At 41.9% G+C, this 22,164-nt stretch overlaps 1 long non-coding RNA gene across 1 annotated transcript; it reads left to right on the top strand.

Moving 5' to 3' along the window:
* Nucleotides 1–48: 48 nt before the first annotated feature.
* LOC121082888 lies at nt 49–4,795 on the top strand. Its single transcript, XR_005826168.1, has 2 exons — nt 49–159; nt 1,015–4,795. It is a non-coding gene; the product is annotated as an uncharacterized LOC121082888 (long non-coding RNA).
* The last annotated feature ends 17,369 nt before the right edge of the window (nt 4,796–22,164 follow it).

The following is a 22,164-nucleotide window of genomic DNA, read 5'->3' as shown; positions in this document are numbered from 1 at the left end:
GCCAGGCGGGGCCGCGCTTCCCCCCCTCCCCCCGGCCCGCCGCGCGGGCCCGGCTTCCGCTCACAACATGGCGCCCGGGCCCTACCTGCCCGCCCGACGGCGCCTGCGTGCGCCACCGCCGGGCGCGTCCGCCGCCGCACCGGCCCTCGGCGCCCGCAGGTGCCGGGCAGGGCCGTGGGGGATGGCGGGGGCAGCGGAGCCGAGCCGTGGGTTGGAGGCTGGAGCGCGGCGCTGCTGGAGGCCCGGGCAGGACCGGGTCGGTGGCGGGCGCGGCCGTGCCGCCGCCCCTGGCCGGCGGGCGGGGGAAGCGCTCGGTGCCTGCCGGCGCGGTGCGGGGCCGCGGCTCCCGGCGGCGAGGCCCGTCCGTACTTGGCGGCTCTGCGGCCTCGGTCGGCGTCGCCCAGCGCTGTGCGGGACGGCGGCGGGCAGGCGCGCTGGGCGGGAGGGCGGCCGCGGCCGTGGCGCGGCGCTCCCTGCGAAGCGCCCGTGCGGGGGGTCGCCGCCAGCGCCGCCGCGGCCGGGCTCGGTCCCGCCAGCCCGAGGGAAGGGGCGGCCGGGGGGGCGCCGGGGGCTGCCGCGCTCGGGCAGGTGAGCCGGGGGGATGGGAGAGACGAAAAGTGAGCAGAAGAGCGGATGGGGAAGTTGCAAGGGGCGTGAGGATGGGAAGGAAGATGCAGTGTTGTGCCGAATAGCATTAGGCAAAGAGGGAGAGGAATTACGATGAAGGAATTTGATTTTGTAGCAATGCCATTTAAGTAGAGGTTGGACTGCATGAGGAAGTGTTGCCTTGCAGTGGGAAAGTCATACTGCTGCAGGCCAAGAGCCATGAAGATAAAGCTGTCAAAAAAAACCCCACAGGTTCTGAAAACTGCCCCTATTTTACTTTTTATCCTCAGCTGTTAGGTAGTATGCAAACAGCTGATTTAACCATATACTGAGATCCACAAACATATGTGGTCTTATGTGGTTCTCCTAAAATGTTAAGTGCTATAATAAACACTCATCCTTTCGCAGTGTCAGGTGGCTCAGCTGATGCAGGAGAAGCTTTGAAACACTAGACTGGCAACTGGAGGTGGGTGCTTGTGTCAGACATCTTGCTGTCGAAGCCAGATTTTTCAGAATTTTGAGAAGGCTGCTTCATCTTCAACAGCTTCCACTGTCCCAAAGCATTTCTAGATTTTGACAGGTCACACGCTTTGTTCCATCCTTGATGAAAAGTTAACATTCTTTAAGTATTTGGAGCTTTTTTTGAGGTGAGAGGAATGGCAAGAATGTTAGTAATTAAAAATGTGTGTACGTGCGTGTGCATGCACACACTGCCATGATGAACACAGGCTATTTCTGTTTCTGCTTGGCAGCAGTTTTGATCCCACCTCATGTTCACGTAAGCATAAATACCTATCTACAAAGAGGTGCAAAGGAGTGGATAGGCAGTTGCTCATAATGAATCAGACTTCAGCTGGTACTACAGAAACTTCCATATCTGGAGTAAAAGGTCATAGCTAAATGATCATTTGAAGCCATCACCACTGCCAGGAGAAGCAGCTGTGCCCCCGCACCCCCGCCTGCTCACTACTGCTCAGCCTGGCCCTTGCATGAGCCTCTCTTTTGAAGTGGTGCAATTGCTGGTGCTGCCACGTGGTGAGTTAGACTGGGGAACAGATCTACGTCAGAACTAGCCCTACCCTTGCCTTCTGTTGTCCTGAAAAAAACCCACCAACCAACCCTATCAAGGTTTGAGTTACAGGTTGAAGAGAGGTCAGGACTGCTTCCTTCAAAAACAGGGGCAATTTGCAAAACTGGCCAGTTATTGGTATGAAATTTAGAACAAGGCAGTAGGAAACAATTCAGTAGTGCTTGGCAGCCTTTATGCTTAATAGCATAATGTTAATAGCAAGGAATCATTTTTTTGTAGTCTGATCAGGTCGCTTCAGTGTCAAACTGGTTGCTGGAATGTTGAATAGGAAGCCCGTACTCACAGCAGTCATACATTACATATTTGGCAACACAAATGACAACTTTTTTTAAAAAATCTTGAGTTTGTGTAAAAATCCACAATGAAAAAAAAAATGTTTCCTTTCATCCCTCTGGAAATATCAGTTCCTGTTCCCTCACAGGGATAATGTACTTTATGTTATCAAAGTCCATGCATTTGTACCTGTCAGGCACATACATCTCAGAATGTGCCATTAGGGAGAAGAACCTAAGCAGCTGAAAAGTGGCAACCACAACAGGAAAAGCGCCCCAAACCTAAGCTTGCATTTAACATAGTTCAGGCAATCCATTTTTTTTGTAAGACTTCCTTCCTCCTAATAAAAAAATTCCATGATCTCCTCTTTTCCTTTCATAGTTGTCTAGTCCTTTCCTGCCATGGGTACCTATTTTAAATTGTTTGAATTAAAAACGCTGGTTAGAAGGACAGTGGGTATCACATTTCAGCTAGCATTTCTAAATTTCATATGTCGGTCATCCTTTGTTCTTCCCTGTATGCATCCTATGAATCCAGAAAAAAGATGAGGGCAAAGATCCTATGTGCTAGCATATGAGGGCTGCAAACAATAGAAATCTGACCTTTTCTCAGGCACTGAAGTATGGAGGGTAGGCAGAAGTATGCTATTTCATTGTTCTGGGGTTTAAGTATTATCACACCACACATTTAAATTTTGTAAAGGAGAAAGCTGCATCAGGATTTTAATAGGAGCTACTATGCAAGAACAGACTTCAGGGCAAGAAAATAATCTGGAAATTGTCTCCACAAAAAAGGGGAAGAGAAACGTATCAGTTAATCTCTAGGAGATGCAGGGGATTCTGACTTTCAGATCCTGCTAAGCTCAGAGTTGGATTGTCCTCTCAGTGAGAGGTAAGGCGCTGAAGATATTTTGCCTCAAGACAGAAGCTCCTATTTTTCATTCCTTTTGTCTCAGGCCAAAGCAAGATCATGCTTTCACCTGTGGCAGCAGGCTTTTCCTTTTACCCTCTTTCCCTCTAGGCATAGCCATTACTAGTGACTGTAGTCACTGCTAATAACTGTCACTAGACTTAGCTGTGGGGGTTCATTTCACCTTTGTGTAAGTGGTTGCAACCATATTGCATCCATAGAGTTTTACATGCATTGCACCAGAAAATTTGATCACGTTCATTAGGAAAAGGGTAGCATTTGGCACTGAAATGACAATGCTGTACAAAATCCTGTAAACCTGTCATCATATGAATTAGGTGAGCTTCACAAGCTGCACCATTTTTTGATCTCACTTCTAATAATCTCACTAAAAGATCACCCTATTGAAATGGAGACATCTGCTTAATAGGACTTAACCTGTCTTTCCCCACAGAAGGTGTCTTGATAAATAGCAGGAACTGGGGAAGCTTGCTTACAGTCAGTGATATTTAATGCTTTGACTGGCTTTGAAATAGTACCTACTTACTCTTTGCAATTAAGGCAGAATTAATGGCAAAGCTGGTAAATCACCATAGTCATACCCCAAAAATAATAAGTGTAAAACAGGATTAATTTGCTGATATTACTATCAATAATACTCAGGAGCTTGAACTTGCATTTAAAAAATACAAATAAAAGGGGAGAAAACCAAAGCAAACTATTTATGGCAACAAAAAATACAATCTGACACTCATCTAGAAGGTGTAGTAGTGTCTTAGGTGTGAATTATAATGTAATATCTTCTGGATTAAAATGAATAGAATATGAAAAAGTAAATGCATTCCAGAAGTGTGAAATTCAGTTTCAAGTATTACAACCATAGGACTGAGATGTATAATTTTAATTTAATGCACAAGAAATTATACAGAAGCTACTGTGATTTTACATGGGAAAAACCTCCTAGGAGTTGGTTTTTTTTTTTAAATCAATACAATTTATTTGTATAGCTAGTAGACGCAGAGAGTCTCTTACTCTCAAGACACCTGGATTCAATTCCTAGCAGATCACAAAGGACGATTGTGTAATTTAGTAAGTCACTTAATATAGATGAGATTCAACTAAGGAGACCTGGTCTTTCTTCATGATGTTTTCAAAAGTGTAAAGAGGCCTTGATTGGAGCAGTGTAAATACAGCCTGCCAAAATAGACTAAGGAAGCCTTAGTGCTAATTAGAACTGGTTGCTCCATGCTGTAGTTGCAAATATAAAGAACATCTCCTTAACCTCATTGGGACACTGAAAGGATGGTTCCATTGATGTTTGGAAAGCTGACAAAGACTGTGGGAAAAGAGAGACAAAGTGCTGCAAGAAGTTTCCAGCTGGTGTGAGTTGTAGCAGAGACGCCAGAAGGATTTGCTGTATGAACCAGGGTTAAAGAGAGTTATAATCAATAATTAAAAAGGGAAGAACTGAAATGAATGTCTATCATGTATTAAGACTTAACCTGACCTTTCAAACAACATCTGCTGAAGGGCGCTTTCACCATAACAGGCCCCTGGATGATGGAATCATATAGGAATGCAAACATTTCCTACCTTTTTCTCTGGCAGGCTTTTCTTTGAAGTTCTGATCTCGCAAGTGTAGTAGAAGATGTGGTAATGACAACAAGAATACTTCTAAATCCTCTGTATATTAAAGATACGATGTCTGACTCACCACTTGAAACTGTAGCTCTTCTGGATGTATGTACATTTACATTAAATTGCACTGAAGGAGTAAAGCATAATGGATCAGATTTGATGGTATTACTGCTCTGAGTTTTATCTGTGGTCACTATAGTAGCAGGAAATATTGTGCCTGTGGTTTCTACATCCTGAGTGGAAATCTGGAATTCAATAAAATATGGTCTCATTACAGCATACCTGTCTCCAACATATGTTCTCATTTTAGTGTTTCCGTACATACAGATAGCTCAGATTTATCATCTGAATGACAAAACTTACCCTGTTCACCACAGAGTATGAGGAACCTTTTGCTGAGCTTTGAAATCTTACATGGAAACCTGCAATCAAATAGTGAATACAAGTTGTCACCCTGTTACAGTGGAGCTTTGAGAAGCAGGTCAGAGTTTCAGGTTGTGGCATTTTGATACACAAAGGAAGCAGCAGAGTATGAACAAGGATCAGTCTCTGAGGATCAGGGTTCTCCTGGGTTAAATATGACACAAGCTAGCTGTTCACAAAAAAAGAAAGAAAAAAGATACAAAGGTGATAGAAGCAGAATATGATACTATATTATATAAGATAGGATAGCAATGAAAAATTTGTCTGCTTGTCAAGTCACTGCTATTAAATACACCAGGCCTACAGGAGGCCACAGTACTATGTACCCTATGGGTCTCCTTCCCTAGACTAGGAGTTTTAGAGTCACATACCTTTCTGTTATTGTTATTAATTTAGGTCTGATTTTTAAAGAGTCTACTGACAAGCAAAGCCCAGTTTATCTAGCATGTTTTGGATCTAACCTTACTACCAATTAGTTTTAACGCCCTCCCCTGTCTCTTCAAAAGCTAACAGCTGTACTTTATCCTGCCTGACAACAGCTGATCTTCATTCCCAGCAGTCTGCTGATCTTTTTTGAAATACCTGCTGTCAAAGTGATCAGACCTAAAAAAAAAGTTTGCTACCTCTACTGGTTGGGAAAACCCATATGTTCAAGACAGTTCACTCTTCCACCAGCATCTCACATTTGTGCCTTGCGTGTTTCCCTGTAGAGGATCAGGCACTGCCATTTAGAGGGGGGCCCAGGTTTCTGACTGTGCCCATAAGTGTTCTCCAGTGATCGATAAAACTTGTTGCATCATCAAATGTAAATCACAAGGGATCATAATGGCGCATGTAGTACAACAGGCTGCACATATGTAGTATTTTCCCCATCTCCTTGTATGATGTCTACTGTTCCAGTGCAGCTGGGGAATTCCTGGTGTGGGTGCTGGTCCCCTCATAATTCATGTGTGTGACAGATTCACTCTCCCATGTGTTATTGATCTATGACTTCTGTGAGAAAGGAACTTCAGTGATGGTTGACTTACCCTGAAGTGTTTCTTCACTATTCCATATGAGCTGGGGACTGGCAAACTTCAAAGCATACCGACACCCTTCCTCGTGTCCCATGGATGATTTGCCAGTGAAAAGATACCTACTCTGAATATGGATGTTTTAGATCTCCAGCAATCATTCCAGGACCATGCGATGACAACAGTTCCACAGTGAGTGCTCATTTCCATCACCCAGAGCTGGCACTTACTGAAGGCATGAACATGATGGAAGCCATCTCATTATCTGGAAAGTGTGAAGAGCAACATGTTAGCTGAAACAACCCTGACCCCCTCATGGGTACCACACTCTTTCCCTGCTGTGTTGACCCACTTTGTCCCATTTGATGGAGCAAAGACATCCTCAAGACCTTGCTCCAGAGTCACAACCTTGCCAAAAGGAATAGCAAGATGAAGAGGCATCAATATTTATCCAGTATTGCAGGCTCTGTTAAGACATGGTCACTTATTTGGAGTTTTGGTGTTGCAAAAAGGTATGTATGCAACAGGTGAGTCAGAAACTAAAGTCTGTGCTGTCTGACCTCTAAAAGGTTCTGGGCTATGGTGTGCTTAAGCTAAGAAGTGATACAGACTTGACCTACTATTTGATCGGGCTAGAAACTGCAGGTGGAGGAGGGGAGGTTGTGGAAGATTTTTAGCTTGTTGGTCATTCTCCAGTAAGTGAAAAGGAAGGTAATGTAAGATGTAGGAGGAAAGAGAAAGGGGATGGTTCTTTAAACAGGGAAGAGGAAAAAGAGCAAAACACTTCTAAAGAGCATACAAGGAGCAGTTGAGTCTTGGAAATGAATAGCCAGTTAATTCTATGTGAGAATTTTTGTGTTAATATTTAGTGAATCACAGGAAACCGGAAAGGCTGATGTGCTAATGGTGATAAGCCATAGAGATCCTCTAAGCAATTGTAGAAATCTGCCAACATTTCCTATTTTAGAGTCACTTGATACAAGATTAATGAAAGAACCATTTGGTCTCATTAAATTCATTACAACCAGATAAAATATCCAATGGCTTCTGCTAAATGTTTGCAGTAAGAAGCAAATTTTCAGCTCATCAGTGGGCTTACAAGTTAACAGAGTTAACTTCTTGCATCACCACAGACAGTAGAAAGGATTAAACAAGTTGTCAGGGTTATATTCCTCCTCTACTGATTCACTTGCAGCAAGAGTGAAACTTTTCTTGAAACGCTCTTGAAACTGACTTCAAAGAAGCTATTCTAAAAATCACAATTTTCAGGATGGAATGACGTTATTTAGCCTGCTTCAACAGAATGAGTCCTCCTCTGCTGCGCACAAACGAGCTGCTTGCCCTAGTTGAACAAAAGCTACGATGAGGGCTTTGATCAGTGTTGACAGTGTTCCTGCAGTATTTCAGTGCTTCGTTCCTTTGTGCTTTCTAGAACCACTACTAATGATGCTGGTTAACAGAGTGTAAATTGCAGTAAGACGGCCATCTCCAGAGAGTGCTGAATTGGTCTGTTGCAAGGTTTCTTTAATTATTAATTTCATTGCTATGGATTTATCTTTTTTAATAGTTTCTTAGGACAAAGAGATCCTTTGTGAGCTTCTTAAAGCTCCACTCATCTATATGACAAAGTCTGTCCACTTTACTCCACAGAAACCCCTTTTACATTAGTGACACATCAATGCTCTTGTTTAAAGGGTTACATTCCACTCTGGGTTTATTTTTCGTTGTAGACAAACAGGAAATCTGTCACTAATTTCCTTCCAGCCAGCTCTGACTGCCTTTTCTCAGTCCTCTTAATCCTCTGTACATTTCTTCTCCATTTTATCTTCTGAAGACAGACCTGGTTCTCTTAACTTCATTCTTGTGTTTCTTTCAAGGTATTCTTCATCCTCACACAGCTCCAAGCTGGCACTTGGCCGAAGCAGCAGGTTGCCTGCTCTCCCTGAAATACAGCGAGCAGATCTGGGGTGCTTACCCACCTCATGTGCATCTACTTCCTCATTTACTACATCTCCTCTTTCCTGCCCAGTCATCTTTATTCTTACCTACCTCTGCATTGCATACGGTGCGTCCAAAACTTTGCTTCCCTTTTTCACACCTGAATCCTTTTTCTTAATAACTTCCCATTTGCCATGCAAGAAACCTCTCTAATCCTCCTTGTCAAGTTGTCAGCTTCTCATTAGATTGTGTACCTTCAGGAGCTGCGTATTTGCAATTCAGCGTTTCCTGTCTGTTGCCACTGCCAGGAGTTATGGTCCCATTTCTGCAATGTTCTCATCACTCACCGAAAAAGCCAGACTGCTCCCGTCTCTCTTGACATTTCTACACCTTAGCTTCTTTCTGCTTCTTTCTCAGGTTGAGCCTTGTGGTTCAGCAGAACTCTGTTCTGGCTTATTTCACTTTTCTCATTTTATCCTTTACCTTGTTTATGGTTCTGCATTCTTCTGCATCTTCTTTCCTATTGCTTCACAGCCTCATGAATTTTTTATGTCACTCCGTGCTTCAGGCTTCTCACACGGAAAGCCCTGCTCTTCCCCAAATCCCCTCGAGTCTTCATATATCCACCTTAATAGTGTCTTTCAGCTGCTGTCCCAGAAAATATATTTTTTCCAAGAAGAAAATTCTTCAAAGTGCAGCTTTTGGACTGTCAAAAAGCAGAAACTTTTCTACCTCCACTTTAAAAGTAAGGAGCGTGCTTGAGAGAGAGATGGTTTTGCATATGTAGAGCCACATTCTATACTGTCCTCTGGGGCTCACAGGCTGGGCATCTAAAGACTGACAGACTCCATATAAGCTCAGTTTTGAACATTGTGGCAAATGGTTTGAACTCTTCCCTGTTTTATTTAGGTGCAATTCTAAAGTATTTGGAGGACTTGATCCCGCAAGGCTAAAATTGCTGTAAACCTTAAGTACTGGTACTCCTTAAAGAAAGAAAAAAACCCATTCAGTTACAAGCCTTTGAAATATGCATATATACTTTTAAGCATGGAATGAAACTGCAAAAGATACCTAATTTGAGGAAGTGGGTGCAAAGCAAATATATTAGGAGTAGGCATGAGAAAAAGTTAAGCTTCCCTTTCTCTCTTCTATGCTTCTTCTTTACCAGTGCCGTGGAGACTGAAAATAACTCTGCTGGCAGTGATGTCATCACCATTAGAGGCATGCTGTCAGCTTAATTTGTTTCCTGACTTCAGCAGGGGAAATAGAATCTGACTGCTGACTCACTTGTTAGGTCTGAAGTAAAGTACCTCTGTTTATTTCATCTACTGACCGTAAGTTTGGGGCTTTAAATATCCACCCCCTTTGTAGCAGGTACAGATACTCCTATTCATGAAGGGAAAAGGAAAAGAACAGTCTAAATTAACTCTGCAATTTGATATCATAGAGAAGATGTTGTCTGAAGCAGGAATATATAAAATTTCTGCAGACATGTCCTACTGAATAGTTTCCTTCTTTCATACTAGGGCACGGTGGTGGTCTAGTTATTGGTTGTCCGGGGTGGCTGAGTTACCTTAACTTCAGCAGCTGATGCAGTATCAGTGGTGTCAGCAAGCGATGGTTTGGCTGCAGATCCATTGTTCAGATGCTTTTGTTTTTCTTTCTTGGCCTGCCCTCTAATGTCTCTGCAAGCTGAAGTGAGAAAGTCCTGTGGAAAATCAGCGTGCAAATAGACCCTCTGTTGTCCATTTCATTATCCTTTGTTTTCCACCAACGTGTGAGTTTGGGCACAATTTCTCTTGCCCAGAAAGAACATTTTTGATGTCTACATGATGTATTTTATGCATATTTTAGGGAGAAAAAAAAGAAGTTGCAGTTTAGCTTGGACTGGCAAAGTAGCAGCAAATGGAGACTTTTTCTGACAGCATAAGTTTTTTGGCTCTCCTTCTGTATTTAAGTACCCGGGGGCCAGATCCTCTGCTGGCAGAAGATGAGAGGGCCTCTAGCTTTTTTAACCACTTTGCATCTTCTGGGGATTTAAAACTTTGACTGCTACTGACTTACCTAAGGGAAGTAGAATTGTGTCCATAATCAAAAGATAAGGCATATTTGAATGCAATGAATGGCTCTAAATATTTAAAGCAAGGAAGAACACAAGCAAGAAACAAGAAAAAAGATAGAGATTGTTTCAGTCATGTTGTTTTCCTCAGGATGTTTAAGTAGCATTGCCTTAGTTTCAATTTATTTTTCTGTAATCCTTAGAAGCTATTAAATATCATATCTGATCTTATTTTCTGCCTTGTTTGTTTTTAAATCCCCTTTCTGCAGTTTAGGTTGGGAGCTATTCCTGCCTTTTTTTTTTTTTTTTTTCCCTTTTGTTAGGATACAGGAGAAAAACATACTGGCATATTTCTAAATTCTGATGGACTCAATGAATAATTTTTTTATTTGTCACACTTTTAACCATAAGCATGCATATTAATGATAGAACTGTGTATTTCTGTAGGAAAACCCAAAGAATTCCATAAATTGATGTCACAGCACCATTAACAATAGTCTTCTAGAACTCTTCCCCAAGGACTAATTTCAGTTGTAGAATTTATCTTCTTATAAACAAACTGTGAAAACTAATGGCAACAGTTTATTTAAATACAAGGTACATGGGAAGGTAATGTACTAATACATTAAAACAATGAATACAATTTTGTTCCCATTGAAACCATAGGCATAATTTAAATAAATACCTACAGGAGCAAAACACAATCTAATTTTGAAACTTTTAAAATGGCGAAGTTCATCCAGACATAGAGGATTGCTGCATAACATCGTTCAACTCAGGAGTAGCTTTCTAGTATAACATCATGAATTTAAAAGACATTGTCTCTGTACTCAGAATCAGATGCTGGCTCTGTTGGCATTTTTAGGATGGTGTGGAGAAGTTTGTCATCCTAATGCTGCAGACTATGGTAGTTTAATTTAATACTGCTTTAGGAATCCTCCTACATCCAGGATAGGATGAATGCAGGATGAGGAAACTTTGCAGTACTAGCTTAGATATTTAGATCTCTGGCTTAAATGGACTACACCAATACACACAGTTTCTGTAAAAACATCCACGTATTTCTTTTTCAACCTGTAATGATTAATTAAGATTAACGAATAGTTTGTGGTAAAGGACTTTAACTTAGAGAACCAAAATTTCCATGCTTCAGGGGCTCTGTGTCATAAATAACACTAGGAAGGTCTTAATCTTCCATCCCACAGTGGCATCTAAAAGGTTCATGCTTAGCCTTGCTTTTTAACTCTGCATATAGTCTAGTGAACTCTTCACATAAACTGCCCTGCATCCTATAAAATGGATGATACTTGTGGCTTTTGAAAGGCAAAGACCATTGAAAGCTCATGGAGGCTTTTTCTGATGAAGAATCAAATAAACTTCAAATAGAAGTCTCAGGATCTGGCCCAGAGAAAACTCAAATAAACCATTCTTCACTGTTAATGCTGGCAGTTAGTGAGCTTGGTAAACAAACCGAAGGAGACTTCAGCTAAAGAAACAATACCTGGAAAATAAGATGATAGAAATAATAAGTAAACAGCATTACAAGAATTAGGAACTCAACCTTCTTGAAGGATAGGTGTTTTTTAAGTGGCTCAAAACCATAAGCATTAGGACTTTGTCTACCATAATATTGTTCTATTTTGTATTTGGTGATGCTTAAAAAATTGTAATAACTGGATTGAGTGTCATGCCTTCATAGGGGTGTGTGCAAACTCACTGAATTTCTACATCTAAAGGCTGAAGGAGCATTAAGGACACCTAAGTCATTCCTGTGTTTGATATTATGTACATTGGATACGTGTGTATAAAAAATACAATAAGTGAAGAAACTACTGAAGAAAGATTTTTCTTGCCTTAGGTGCTGTGTAATTTTGTCTTACAAAACAGAGTAAAGCCCAAGTTTTCTAATGGTTATGTCTCAGATCAGGCCCTGAAATAAGCTGTGTATTTGTTTCATCCATTGGTTCCTGGCACATCTACTGATTTGTCATGCTGATTCTCTCTCATGGCTTAACCATTTGCATGAGCAATATTCAAAATGGTATCTGGGCAGCAGCTGCCCTGCATGCTTTATACTTGTTAGCAAAGAAAAAGTAATAAAAAACCCAACAAAAGTTCAGTGAAAGGTAGTTCAGCTTGACTTTTTAGCCGGAGGAAGAAGCTAATACTGGTGTGTTAATTACATGCCTTTAAAATTGCAAATCTTCATTACAGCTATTGTTCCCAGTTCAAAATCAGTTAGATTTAGTCTACCACAATTCCTAGCTGCAATTCTTAAGCACCAGGAACTGCCTCTGTACAAAAGGCTGCAATCAAGGCCTTGCCAAAATTAAATAGATGCGTGCATTGATATGCTTATTATAGCCCTTATGATGTAATAAGTGCCAGGTGGATGCATGGACTATGACAGACTAAAAAATAAAGAGTTATCCCAGCTTTATGAGTTTGTATTTTTTTGTAAAGCATATCTAATTTCCTTTTTTTTCAGAGGCATTGAGACAACATACTTTCAAAAAACTTTCCCTAGGATGGAGATGCAGGATTTATTAAGGTTGGGAAGTGTTGGTTTTTCTAGCACATCTGTAGCACATTTTGATGGTAATGCAGCTAAACATCAGTGCCTGAAAATTGTAAAGTAGAATGTGGCAATTATCATTGACAATTTTGTTATATTGAGATATGCACTGTTAACTTTTAATGGTCTTTAAAACCTGCAAATGATAGAAAGATGGATACACATGTAGTTTATGTGTGGTTGTATATTGGGTCGCTGCCTGAAGATGAACTTGAAAATATGAGGAAAAATGTTAGCAATTTGAAATCAAGTTTAGTGTTGTATCTGGAGAAGGCTTTCTGCACTCAGTACTTTCTCAAGTGGGACAAGAAATTATCATTTTTCCTGTGGGCAAGCCGCTGTCAAGCTTCTAACCCCCTGGGCAGCCACTGGCAGGGCTCATGCCTCCAGCTGCTACTCTCACACACGACCTTTCTCACAGCCCTAAATTCCCTGTCACTAGCGGAATGCAGATGTGAAGAAGAGGGAACGTAGCTGTCAGAAGTCTCTTCTCTTGCACAAGATCAGTGTTGTACAAAACAATTATCCAGTCACTTTGAGGACCTAGTGGGAATCTTTTGGCATGGCACCACACAGTTCTGCCTCTTGACCAGAACGCAAGAGTGCTCCACCTTTCCACTCTCAGCCATACACTGGGTGGCCTGGCAAGAGATACCTGTCTGCCCTCCAGCCCACCACAACTTGAAGACAGCCATGGGTGTCTGAACAGACTTCACAGCAGCCTCAAAGTTGACAGATGCAAGAGGGATCCAGCCAAGTCAGGTGAGAGCTGACCCTCACAGAAAGCAGCGGACCAGTGGCTGCGCCTGAGTAGGATGCATCTTTCAGAGTATTGCGTGAGCAGCTTCTGTACGCTGGCTGACAGTGGTGGGCAGTTAGCAGTGTGCTGGTGAACCTTCGCTCCTTGGGCTGAAATGCTAATCCGCCCTGCAACCGTAAACCTAAACACACTAAAAAAGTGAATCCTAGTGCTTCAAAGTGCCAAAATACCTGCAGTGATCAGAGCAGGAGGGTTGTTGTAAGGGCAAAGGCTGGGAGTAAGCCTGAGAACAAATTGTGGAGGAGGGCCAGCTGGGCAAACTACAACTAGGATGATGCTCACAAAGGAGGTTCAGAGGAAGTCATAGTATCTGCCTTCCTGGTCTTGGAATGGATGGATGGACCTAGATATGCCTTATTCACCTACCTGTGGATCAGACATGACTTCTGGGCACCTAAGCCTGGGATTTTCATGCAGGAAAACGGTTAATTACCTTCTAACCATGATTTTCTTTTAGATGGTGGCAACAGATTTTCTACAGATAGTGTGTGCTTGTCCCATGTCTGTCCTGGCTTTGCCCATTTCAGACAAGGAGAAAGAGCAGAGAGGTGTAGTCAAAGGCTGTTTCCTCACCATTGCTCCCACCCTGCTTGGCCTTCCCATGCCTACACTCAGGAACAATCTAGGAAATAATCCTGGAAGAAAAGGCCTGTGCTCAGAGCATAAAGAAATGCCTGTAAACCTTTTCCTCCCTAAAGTTTCTGAGTGAGAAAAGCCATGGTAGTATTTATTGTTGCTTTGAGATCTAGGAGAAAGTGTTTTCCTCAGCAGCTCGCCTTGCCCCTCCTGCAGCCATGGCCTGAGCTGTCCCATAGTCTGTGCTCGCAGGAATCCCCCAGAACGGTTCACTAAACTTTAAAGCTGAGGCTCTAGGTTTGTTCATCCATTTATTTCCAGGACCAGGAAAGTAAGCATAACCCGTTGCTGTCTGTCAGTTCATCCTTTGCTACCCCAGCTTAACATCTGGAGTAACTTAGTCTAAATGGTTTCTGTGAAAACACATCTCGTGTGTCTCTTCAGTGTCGGGGGTCAGTGTTTACACATGAAGACATTATTCATAGCAGTGGTGCTCGAGGAAAGACGGTGCTCCTTCCATGAAGTATTTTTCCAATTATTTTGTAGCTGTTCAAACTGCACCTTCGCTTATGTGAGCCATTGAATGTATGTTATAAAACATACTATTGATCAGGTTTCACAGAAAGTAGCAAATGCTAACTTACATTAATTATCAATCTATTTTCTTTTTGTAGTAAGCAGTTGCATATACTTTGAAGTAATTTTTGTAGCTTTCTTGGCTGATGAGGAAATAATTTTCACATTGATAGTGTAGGAGCTTTCACTTTTCTGGGTTGGCCAGGGGTGGAGTAAGCTCAGAGGGAGCTGGGGACACAGTGGACAGAAATGGGACTTACAGGGCTGGTGTGAGGCAGAGAAATGACCCCAAAGGTCCTAGACAAGGGCTGGATATTTACCTGGGAATATGGCCCAAGTGTCTCAGAGCCTATGTGATCTTTGACTTTAGACATCAAGTTAGTACTAGGGATTTATTTGAGGTAGATGGGATGAATCACAGAGTGGGATTTATCTACCTAAATTGCCTTGAACAGCTACTTTAAAGTTGATGAGCCTGGCCACGAATGTTTAAATGGCTAGAAATGTATGAATGAAACCATTTCCTGCAGAAATATCCTGGGGAAAGTGTTGTGGGAGTGCCAGGTGGGAATGATGGAGGGGATAAAGTGCTTTGAGGTGTATTAACTGATGTGAATCTGACTATGAGCTGCTAATGAGAAGCTTCCTTGAAGCGCTGTGCTTAGATGTGTCAATTGAGGTAATTGTAGAGAAAAATGAGACATATTCATGCAGGTGTGTGTGACTCTGCCAAAAACTTCTCTGGAGTATTGTATGTACTTCTGAGCATCAATGACTGAGGAAGAGGGAATTCAGACTGGAACAGGTGCAGAGAAGTGATGATGGTAATGAAAAATGTTTTAGAGAAGACAGTTTGCTCAGCTTAGAAAAGCAAAGGCTGAAAGAGGTTATGGTTACTCTCCGTGAATGCAAAACAGGTAAAACACCTGGAAGGGAGGGAGCCACTTAAAGAACAATACTGGCACAGGAATGAGTGAATATTAATTGGACATGAATAAGTGTAGATTGAAGGCTAGGGTGGTTTGCAACCATCAGAGCAACAAAGTTTTTGTTGTTTTAAAACAACTATGTAAATAAGGGAGGACAGAATCTAAGCGGTTTTGAAACAGAACGTGGTCAGTTTATAGAAAGGAGGATGCAGGTTGTTTGCAGATAGATAGAACTCAATACACCGGGAAATTCCATCCAATCCATTGCTCCTGGGTCAGTCTGTAGCCTTTCTACTTGGGCAGACATAGCCAGTGTCAATAACAGAGGAAACTAAAGCAAAAATAAATTGAAATATTAGTGGCTTGCTGTGAGAGGGTGGGTAATTATTTAGAAGATAATATGCCCCTATAGACACTGTGATCAAGTTCCTGCTGGTAGCATTCAGGTATTTAAGCATGAGTGCTAACATACAAACCCGATTAGATAAAGACAGCTAGGATAAGGTAGGGAATAAAAAATAATGCCTAGTAAACAGAGATTACATTACAGAGGTGGCCTGGCAAACACCATTAACCTAGAACCCTGAAAGCAAAGCAGTAAGACATTAGGGAAAAAATCTTTTCATTTCTACATGGTCGTTAAAATACTCAAGGACTGCAGACTTTCACTCTACTGCGACCAAAGCACTACACAACTTCTGAGCTTTGAAACTGGTGGTGGCTGATACCTGTGACTGTAACAAGATATATTTGACTAAATGGGCCAAAGTTACTTATTTCTAAATTTCTATAATAGTTATTCCTGAGAATTATTTGATTTCTATACCATCTTCTGTGTATTCTTCATCCCCAGGAATAACGATCTCATTTTAGGATCTCTGACGCTAAAATTAGTTTCTGGTAGTGAAAATTTACAGAGTATGAATATAAAAATTAAAAAGGATGGTGTAAAAAGGGAAGAATATAAATGGTAACGTTAAAACCAACACTCCACCTTTTTATGTTGACTGCACAGAGTAAAGCTGCTTAAAACACACATATACCACACTCAGCAGCTCTGACAGGAATGTCTTTTTCTCCTGTAGAGAAAGGATGAGAAAAGTCTCAGATATAACCCCTTTTTCATTATGTTCCACATTTTTTGATCTGATTTTCAGCATTGAAGATTGCAGATACTATAAAAGCATTAACGTAGCACAACATAGTATTAAAGCCATGTCTCACTGGTGCAGACTGTACTGGTTTAGCCACCCAGCCTGACAAACTGCTGCCACTGCCAAGCCAATATATCTTTTTTTTCCACATAATTATACCATTTTTATCCCTGAGTGAGATTTCTCAGACATGCTATTGTTGTCAGGGACATAAGACTCCATTACCACTATGCTGAAAACTCTTCCCTTCCCCCACAGTGCATTCAAATGGATCTTAACTTTTACTAAACAGCGGTTTCATAATCACAGATGGAACAAAGTGTAGTTGTACTTAATAGAAGTGCCATAGTGCAGACATGGCCTTTTTCTTATTTAGCTCTAAAAAAATAATAAATCTCTGTACAGTGCTACTTTGTTTTTTTAACCACCAGCCTCCCCTCCTGAGACCCAGATGTTGTATCAAAATAAAAAAAAAAGAAGTCTTTGACTGGCGCAGGGTAAGATGTATGGGTATCATGCCATAAAATAGTTTAAAATTACAACAAGCTGGAAAGCTGTATTGCACGTAAAACATCTTCCAATTACATCACAATTGATAAGCAGTAATTTAGGTTGATATTCCTATTGTTTTCAGAAAGGAGTTCAAAAGTCTGTATTTTTTAAGCAGCATCATTTTCATTGTAGTGAATCTCATTGTAATTGATAGAAGGACTCTCACTGATCTAAAAATAGAAGACCAGCTAGCCTCTTCAATGGCAATCTGTTATGGAACAGTTCTATGAAGTCTGACAGCAGCTGTGGCTGGCAGTGCCTACGCTTACCCATGGCAGAAAGGTGCCTGCTTCTTGGGAACTAGCACAAGCTCTGGACTAGCAGCAGACTCCTGCTTGCAGGCTCTCATCCTCAGGGTGGAGGTTCAACTACTGAGACGCCTGCTGTGAGGGCAGCACAGCATCTGGCAGGAACCCCAGGAGGCTCCTGGTGTCCGTAGGTGATGGGTCCTCAGTGGAAATGCTGATGAGTGGGACAGGGCCAATGACTGACTCAACCTGTTTCTCAGAAGCAGGGAAGAGCTGGTGGCAGCTCTGGTGACACAGAGCAGCCCTGGCTGCAGCAACCACAAGATGCTGGAGGTTGCGGTCCGGAGAAAAGCTCAAAGGTGAGCAGAGGACCCTGGTCTTCAGGGAAGCAAACAGGGGCTTGTTTAGGGATCGTCTGGCATGATCTCCTGCTGCTGTGAAGGGGAAGGGCACCCAGGAAAGCTGGCGAGAACTCAGGAATGACCCACCTTGTTGTGTGGGAAGACTGGGAAATTCAGGAAAAGGTCTGCATGGCTAGACAGGGAGCTTCTCGTTGAACTAGCACACAGAAAAGGAGCGGAGAAGAGGTAGAAATAAGGACAAGCATTATAAAGGAATGTTAGGTACTTAGTGTCAAAATCAGAAAAGCTGAAGCTGAGACTGCTGAGGGGCACTGATGGGACAAGACAGACTGTGGAAGTGCTGTTTTAAAAGTAAGTTCAGGAAAAGCATAAGCCCATCAATGGGTGGAGAAGAAACCCTAGTTACAGTGGAGGAAAAAAGGCTTAAGTATTTAATGACCTATTTCTCATCAGTCTTCCCAAGCAAAAGCTACTCTGGTACTGGCATGATCTGGGATGGAGAGGGGCAGTCCCCCCTTAGTGGGGAGGAGTCAAACAAGCTAGAGACTTGAAAGAAGCTGGATGTACTCAGAATTGTGGGGTTGGGTAGGATTTACCTGAAGATGCTGGAAGGTCTGGCCAGTGTGATTGTGGGATCAATATACGGCAAAAACATTTTTAAATTAAGCTTTTTAAAACAGTAAAGCTACTGTGAAGAAGAAAATGGAACATGCACGTGAACAATTTTAGCTGTAGCTGAGCTACATTATCTGCACTGGCTATTACAATGAAAGGAATTCCCACAGCTGAGTGAGCCATGGGATTTGATTTTTTTATTTCTTGTCCTACTTTTATAAGACATTACATACAACAGCCTTAAGTTTTAAGACCTGGCATTTGGTGTATTGTAGTTCTGAAACAAAAATGTAAGTTTTGCTGAATTTGCTGAGGGGAGAGGGAAAAATCCAACATCAGGTGAAACAGTACTTCCAGAAGCTGGACTTAATACGAGCTTTCACAGCTGCCCTGGGTGAGATAAGCTGGTACTCTTGTGAAATACTCGTCTAACATCTGGGGAGGAAATGCTGCGAGGAAGTGAGCTCTTGCTGCTAGTGGGCTGAGTCCCAAAGTTTCTGCTTAGTTTTGGCTCAGTCAAATGCTCAGCCAGCTCAGCTGGATTTCTCTTCAGGACTTAGGTCTGCACAAGGATTGCGAGTCATGATCAAACTGATCCCCCACCCCACACACACCCCTTCACCCCCCAAAAAAAAGTAATTTACAGACCATTCAGTTTGTGAGTTGCCACCTGTGAATCTTAATTTCCAGTCTGGCATCTGATCTGCCTGACTCCTATCACACTCATCCCAGCTCATCTTTCTATGTGTTCTTTAATACCCAGCTACCAACCTTGCTATCCATGCTTCCGAGTACTGCCTTAGTAAGAGGGAATGCAGACTGGCAAATCAGAGGGAGTAACTACCCATCTCACACTTTCTCCTAGAGTGGTGACTGATTTGCCTGTCTCTTCTCTGCTATTTCCCCAGAATGTGTAGGAATAGAATCTCTTGGAGGTCAGTAGCCCTCTCAAGGTAGATGTAGCCAGATGGTTAAAAAGCAAAGGTAGGCATGCAGACAATCTGGTCAGATAAACCCCATCTCATTCAGAAACCAAGCTAAATGTATAGTGAATCTAAGAAGGAAGAGAAAAAGGGAAGATGAGGCTGGGAGTGAGAGGGACAACTAGGTCTCATTTTCCCTTTCATTTGTGTCATTGGGCATTCTGCTAATTGGTTCGAATAGGAACTGTACTGGACCCTAATTCAGCTATGTATATTCCGAATGAAACACATTTAATTCAGGAGGTGAATAGTGAAGTTAAAATTTAAAAAGACGAAAAAGGTGCCATTATAAAAGAAGCAATGATGCTTGTTCCTTGTTTTAAATTTCTGTTTGATATTAATATTTGGGCATCCATTGACACACTAATAACTGCTTTGAGGAACAATTAAAGAAAAACCGGCTAGCTTTGGGGCTAGGTGAGGATATAAAATAAATATCTTGATACACTGGAAGAAATAGAAAAATAGAGAGTAATCTTATGTTACCAATTAAGAAGTGTTGAAAGGGACTCATTTAAGACTGAATGCATAACCTCAGCATTAGTATTTTCTGTCTTGCTGTGCTTAGGCAATTTACATGTTCTTTAAATGCATGTGCTTTTAATGAACTTACAGGTGATAGAGTGTCAATGTATATACTGAGATTAATTCACTTTCACTTGGGCTACCAGCTGTGCATTCTGAATGCCTATAATGAAATGTAGTTATTACAGAGTTTTGGTCTCCTGTTTTTTTAAGCCTCAAATTATATGAGGATATTTCTAGCAACATCATCCATGCTAACAAACTTTCAACCTACTTCCTTCAGATTCAGCACTGGATGAGCCCTTGCTTTGTTAATTTGGCCACACAGTTTCATAATCATTGAGCACTGATGTTATTAGTCCTTACAGACTTAATTTGGCAGGGTATGAGCTAAGCAGCAGTTAAAGCTTTCATTTGGGCAACAGCTTGTATGTTTGAAGTTATGAATTCTGCTGGACAAACATGTCCCTTCTCTGAGTTGTGCCCAGCGATGCCATGATTCACTGCTTGTATTCAGGCACAAGAAAAGGCAAAGAGAGATAGGGAGAAGCTTTTCTGAGTCAAACTCATCTTCCTAGGAGCCTACAAATGGCTCTGGGCACCTGCAATGTGCAACCTCCAGATGTTTGGAGGTGAACCAGGCAGGAACTGACTCTGCAACTTAATTCCTCCAGGAGGCAGAGAACACACAGGCTTGTTAAAGAAGAATCCATGGAAGTTTTCTACTTCAGGGGTATTGTGCTTAGATTCGTAAGCTAGAATTTTTTTAAAAAACACCTCAGACTAGGCATCCTCTGATAGAAAGGTGTCTACTGCGTGACAACCTTCTTTGCTCCTGCTTGTTTCTTTTTCCTGTATTTTTCCCAAAATGAGTCTTCTGTGTTATTCTCTTCAGGTGTCTTTTTCAGGGGCCCAGCATCTTCTCACAATGTAATTTATTGCCTAGTTATCACTGACCTTGGGTATTCAGAGCTGAAAACTGGGCCCTGGACAAGAGCCAAGGGTGTCCAAGAGTGACACATGAAAATGGCTGGTCAGGCTTTGTTGTGCCCCTTCACCCTGTGCTCGATGCAAGAACTGGCCCTGTCTCCCCCCATAGGTTCTGTGTCAACTGGGAGGCCAAACACAGCGTAGGAGGCAAAAAAACCCCACACTCAAAATGAGGTTTTCAGCCTGACCTCTATATGCTGATGTCTGATGAGATTTAAAAGCCAAAAAGAGAGACATTACACAGAGGTCTGCAATAGTTGGGGCTGTTTTGTACACCACACAACTTTCAGTACTAGGCAGTAAGCTGTCAAACTGGCTGAAGCATAGTAGGATTTATAGGGGAAATTAACTATACAGGATGAATAACTATATAAAGTGGAACTTCACGAGCATGCAAAAGCTGTTCTTGGTTATGTAAGAAAGAGAATGGCTAGGATCTGAAACTGAACTACTAAAATGTCACTGATTTATGGATTCCAGTTTTGGGCCGTACTTAGAGCTGTAATCAGTGTTTTGAAAGGAGTTAATCTCAGAGCATAAGGAGTGACGAATACTATTATTCTCCTTTTAGATTGCTTGCACAGTTTCTCTTTCTGATTAGTAAGAAGATTTCTCTACCCAAAAGTCCCATCTACTTGCAGCCTCTGCATTCACAGTCAAAGATTACTTTCCTTTAAGACAGTATTTAGATGATTTTCGAAATCTGCTCAGCATTTTCCTTTTCCATCTCCCATTTCTTCTCTTGCCCATATTCTTCTCTGGCTTGCACTTCACAGAGTGCTATCCAAACAGGAGAGAGGTTGCTATGATCTTGCTTCTTTTCCTGCAATAGTTTTGATGATTGTGTGGAGACTGAGTTTTGAAGTTACCTCTGTTGTGAGCTTTCAGCTCCATTTCTCTTCTCTAAAGAAAGGGACACACTTTATTAAAGAGGCTATCACCTCCACAGTCTAGAACTCAGCAATTCAAAAGCAACTGAAAAATCTGAACTCTTCTGCTGCTCATGAGTTATGCATTGGCTCAAACGTCAAAGCTAACAGTCAGAATTATGCACAGGCAGAGAGCACATCCACACGTCCAAATCCAGCTGGGGACACCTAAGCTTCAGAAAAGGGAAAGCCTTCCTTGTCGTGCTTCTTTCCAAGACATTAACTCATGTGCTTTTAATAATCTCCTTCTTTATTGCAAGACAGTGCAGTTACTGGTGGCTTAAGCTTCATCAGTTTGTCGCTGCTCTTCTTCTACTCCCCAGTTTCAGAAGAGATCACTGCATTGGGTTTGAACTTCCCTTCCAGCAGATGGTTGTCTCA

Source organism: Falco naumanni, chromosome 2 (assembly GCF_017639655.2).
Source record: "Falco naumanni isolate bFalNau1 chromosome 2, bFalNau1.pat, whole genome shotgun sequence".
NCBI lineage: Eukaryota > Metazoa > Chordata > Aves > Falconiformes > Falconidae > Falco > Falco naumanni.
The sequence above is the reverse complement of the archived record's forward strand: the minus strand, read 5'-3'. Positions and strand labels throughout refer to the sequence as shown.